Raw genomic sequence first — 6,000 nt, 5'->3', positions numbered from 1 at the left:
ATATTTCGAATTGAGAATAGAAAGAGAGGCTGAATTTAGAATTTTCATAGAAACCTAAGGGGTACATATAGAAAAATATATAAAAATGCGAATTTTAGATAACATTACCATCCAGAACAGGATATTTCGAATTGAGAATAGAAAGAGAGGCTGAATTTAGAATTTTCATAGAAACCTAGGGGGTATATATAGAAAAATATATAAAAATGCGAATTTTAGATAACATTACCATCCAGAACAGGATATTTCGAATTGAGAATAGAAAGAGAGGCTGAATTTAGAATTTTCATAGAAACCTAGGGGGTACATATAGAAAAATATATAAAAATGCGAATTTTAGATAATATTACCCTCCAGAACAGGATATTTCGAATTGAGAATGGAAGAAGAGGCTAAATTCAGAATTTTCATAGAAACTTAGGGGGGACATGTAGAAAAATATATATAATGCGCTTTTGATACAAGATTTCTATTCAGAACGGGATATTTTGAATTGAGAATAAAAAGAGAGGCTAAATTCAGAATTTTCAAAGAAACCTAGGGGGTACATATAGAAAAATATATAAAAATGCGAATTTTAGATAACATTACCATCCAGAACAGGATATTTCGAATTGAGAATAGAAAGAGAGGCTGAATTTAGAATTTTCATAGAAACCTAGGGGGTACATATAGAAAAATATATAAAAATGCGAATTTTAGATAACATTACCATCCAGAACGGTTTATTTCGAATTGAGAATAGAAAGAGAGGCTAAATTCAGATTTTTCATAGAAACTTAGGGGGTACATATAAAAAAAAAAAAAAAAATGCGAATTTTAGATAATATTACCATCCAGAACGGGATATTTCGAATTGAGAATAGAAAGAGAGGCTGAATTTAGATTTTTCATAGAAACTTAGGGGGTACATATAGAAAATTATATCTAAATGCGAATTTTAGATAACATTACCATTCAGAACGGGATATTTCGAATTGAGAATGGAAAAAGAGGCTGAATTTAGATATTTATAGGATCTCAGGGGGTACATGTAGAAAAATATATTTAATGCGAGATTGATATAAGATTTCTATTCAGAACGGGATATTTCGAATTGAGAATGGAAAAAGGGGCTGAATTTAGATATTTATAGGATCTCAGGGGGTACATGTAGAAAAATATATTTAATGCAAGTTTGATTTAAGATTTCTTTTCAGAACGGGATATTTCGAATTGAGAATGGAAAAAGAGGCTGAATTTAGATTTTTCATAGAAACTTAGGGGGTACATATAGAAAATTATATCTAAATGTGAATTTTAGATAACATTACCATTCAGAACGGGATATTTCGAATTGAGAATGGAAAAAGAGGCTGAATTTAGATATTTATAGGATCTCAGGGGGTACATGTAGAAAAATATATTTAATGCGAGATTGATATAAGATTTCTATTCAGAACGGGATATTTCGAATTGAGAATGGAAAAAGGGGCTGAATTTAGATATTTATAGGATCTCAGGGGGTACATGTAGAAAAATATATTCAATGCGAGTTTGATATAAGATTTCTATTCAGAACGGGATATCTCAAATTGAGAATGGAAAAAGAGGCTGAATTTAGATTTTTCATAGAAACTTAGGGGGTACACATAGAAAAATATATAAAAATGCGAATTTTAGATAACATTACCATTCAGAACAGGATATTTCGAAGTGAGAATGGAAAAAGAGGCTGAATTTAGATATTTATAGGATCTCAGGGGGTACATGTAGAAAAATATATTTAATGCGAGTTTGATATAAGATTTCTATTCAGAACGGGATATTTCGAATTGAGAATGGAAAAAGGGGCTGAATTTAGATATTTATAGGATCTCAGGGGGTACATCTAGAAAAATATATTTAATGCGAGTTTGATATAAGATTTCTTTTCAGAACGGGATATTTCGAATTGAGAATGGAAAAGGAGGCTGAATTTAGATTTTTCATAGAAACTTAGGGGGTACATATAGAAAAATATATAAAAATGCGAATTTTAGATAACATTACCATCCAGAACAGGATATTTCGAATTGAGAATGGAAGAAGAGGCTAAATTCAGAATTTTCATAGAAACTTAGTGGGGACATGTAGAAAAATATATTTAATGCGCGTTTGATATAATATTTCTATTCAGAACGGGATATTTTGAATTGAGAATGGAAAGAGAGGCTAAATTCAGAATTTTCAAAGAAACTTATGGGGTACATATAGAAAAACATATAAAAATGCGAATTTTAGATAACATTACCATTCAGAACGGAATATTTCGAATTGAGAATGGAAAAAGAGGCTGAATTTAGATTTTTCATAGAAACTTAGGGGGTACATATAGAAAAATATATAAAAATGCGAATTTTAGATAACATTACCATCCAGAACAGGATATTTCGAATTGAGAATGGAAGAAGAGGCTAAATTCAGAATTTTCATAGAAACTTAGTGGGGACATGTAGAAAAATATATTTAATGCGCGTTTGATATAATATTTCTATTCAGAACGGGATATTTCGAATTGAGAATGGAAAAAGAGACTGAATTTAGATTTTTCATAGAAACTTAGGGGGTACATATAGAAAAATATATAAAAATGCGAATTTTAGATAACATTAGCATCCACAACGGGATATTTCGAATTGAGAATGGAAAAAGAGGCTGAATTTAGATATTTATAGGATCTCAGGGGGTACATGTAGAAAAATATATTTAATGCGAGATTGATATAAGATTTCTATTCAGAACGGGATATTTCGAATTGAGAATGGAAAAAGGGGCTGAATTTAGATATTTATAGGATCTCAGGGGGTAGATGTAGAAAAATATATTTAATGCGCGTTTGATATAATATTTCTATTCAGAACGGGATATTTCGAATTGAGAATGGAAAAAGAGACTGAATTTAGATTTTTCATAGAAACTTAGGGGGTACATATAGAAAAATATATAAAAATGCGAATTTTAGATAACATTAGCATCCACAACGGGATATTTCGAATTGAGAATGGAAAAAGAGGCTGAATTTAGATATTTATAGGATCTCAGGGGGTACATGTAGAAAAATATATTTAATGCGAGATTGATATAAGATTTCTATTCAGAACGGGATATTTCGAATTGAGAATGGAAAAAGGGGCTGAATTTAGATATTTATAGGATCTCAGGGGGTAGATGTAGAAAAATATATTTAATGCAAGTTTGATTTAAGATTTCTTTTCAGAACGGGATATTTCGAATTGAGAATGGAAAAAGAGGCTGAATTTAGATTTTTCATAGAAACTTAGGGGGTACACATAGAAAAATATAAAAAAATGCGAATTTTAGATAACATTACCATCCAGAACGGGATATTTCGAATTGAGAATAGAAAGAGAGGCTGAATTCAGATATTTATAGGATCTCAGGGGGTACATGTAGAAAAATATATTCAATGCGAGTTTGATATAAGATTTCTATTCAGAACGGGATATCTCAAATTGAGAATGGAAAAAGAGGCTGAATTTAGATTTTTCATAGAAACTTAGGTGGTACATATAGAAAAATATATCTAAATGCGAATTTTAGATAACATTACCATTCAGAACGGGATATCTCAAATTGAGAATGGAAAAAGAGGCTGAATTCAGATTTTTCATAGAAACTTAGGGGGTACATATAGAAAAATATATAAAAATGCGAATTTTAGATAACATTAGCATCCACAACGGGATATTTCGAAGTGAGAATGGAAAAAGAGGCTGAATTTAGATATTTATAGGATCTCAGGGGGTACATGTAGAAAAATATATTTAATGCGAGTTTGATATAAGATTTCTATTCAGAACGGGATATTTCGAATTGAGAATGGAAAAAGGGGCTGAATTTAGATATTTATAGGATCTCAGGGGGTACATCTAGAAAAATATATTTAATGCGAGTTTGATATAAGATTTCTTTTCAGAACGGGATATTTCGAATTGAGAATGGAAAAAGAGGCTGAATTTAGATTTTTCATAGAAACTTAGGGGGTACATATAGAAAAATATATAAAAATGCGAATTTTAGATAACATTAGCATCCACAACGGGATATTTCGAAGTGAGAATGGAAAAAGAGGCTGAATTTAGATATTTATAGGATCTCAGGGGGTACATGTAGAAAAATATATTTAATGCGAGTTTGATATAAGATTTCTATTCAGAACGGGATATTTCGAATTGAGAATGGAAAAAGGGGCTGAATTTAGATATTTATAGGATCTCAGGGGGTACATCTAGAAAAATATATTTAATGCGAGTTTGATATAAGATTTCTTTTCAGAACGGGATATTTCGAATTGAGAATGGAAAAAGAGGCTGAATTTAGATTTTTCATAGAAACTTAGGGGGTACATATAGAAAAATATATAAAAATGCGAATTTTAGATAACATTACCATTCAGAACGGGATATTTTGAATTGAGAATGGAAAAAGAGACTTAATTTAGATTTTTCATAGAAACTTAGGGGGTACATGTAGAAAAATATATTTAATGCGAATTTTAGATAACATTACCATTCAGAACGGGATATTTCGAATTGAGAATGGAAAAAGAGGCTGAATTTAGATTTTTCATAGAAACTTAGGGGGTACATATAGAAAAATATATAAAAATGCGAATTTTAGATAACATTACCATTCAGAACGGGATATTTCGAATTGAGAATGGAAAAAGAGGCTGAATTTAGATATTTATAGGATCTCAGGGGGTACATGTAGAAAAATATATTTAATGCGAGTTTGATATAAGATTTCTATTCAGAACGGGATATTTCGAATTGAGAATGGAAAAAGGGGCTGAATTTAGATATTTATAGGATCTCAGGGGGTACATGTAGAAAAATATATTTAATACGAGTTTCATTTAGGATTTCTTTTCAGAACGGGATATTTCGAATTGAGAATGGAAAAAGAGGCTGAATTTAGATTTTTCATAGAAACTTAGGGGGTACACATAGAAAAATATATAAAAATGCGAATTTTAGATAACATTACCATCCAGAACGGGAAATTTGGAATTGAGAATAGAAAGAGAAGCTGAATTCAGATAGTTATAGGATCTAAGGGTGTACATGTAGAAAAATATATTCAATGCGAGTTTGATATAAGATTTCTATTCAGAACGGGATATTTCAAATTGAGTATGGAAAAAGGGGCTGAATTTAGATTTTTCATAGAAACTTAGGGGGTACACATAGAAAAATATATAAAAATGCGAATTTTAGATAACATTACCATCCAGAACGGGAAATTTGGAATTGAGAATAGAAAGAGAAGCTAAATTCAGATATTTATAGGATCTCATGGGGTACATGTAGAAAAATATATTTAATGTGAGTTTGATATAAGATTTCTATTCAGAACGGGATATTTCAAATTGAGTATGGAAAAAGGGGCTGAATTTAGATTTTTTATAGAAACTTAGGGGGGACATGTAGAAAAATATATTTAATGCGCGTTTGATATAAGATTTCTATTCAGAACAGGATATTTCAAATTGAGAATGGAAAAAGGGGCTGAATTTAGATATTTATAGGATCTCAGGGGGTACATGTAGAAAAATATATTTAATACGAGTTTGATTTAGGATTTCTTTTCAGAACGGGATATTTCGAATTGAGAATGGAAAAAGAGGCTGAATTTAGATTTTTCATAGAAACTTAGGGGGTACACATAGAAAAATATATAAAAATGCGAATTTTAGATAACATTACCATCCAGAACGGGAAATTTGGAATTGAGAATAGAAAGAGAAGCTGAATTCAGATATTTATAGGATCTCAGGGGATACATGTAGAAAAATATATTTAATGTGAGTTTGATATAAGATTTCTATTCAGAACGGGATATTTCAAATTGAGTATGGAAAAAGGGGCTGAATTTAGATTTTTCATAGAAACTTAGGGGGTACACATAGAAAAATATATAAAAATGCGAATTTTAGATAATATTACCATCCAGAAC

Source organism: Rhopilema esculentum, chromosome 9 (genome assembly GCF_057945365.1).
Source record: "Rhopilema esculentum isolate cy_ngs chromosome 9, ASM5794536v1, whole genome shotgun sequence".
Lineage (NCBI taxonomy): Eukaryota > Metazoa > Cnidaria > Scyphozoa > Rhizostomeae > Rhizostomatidae > Rhopilema > Rhopilema esculentum.
The sequence above is the reverse complement of the archived record's forward strand: the minus strand, read 5'-3'. Positions refer to the sequence as shown.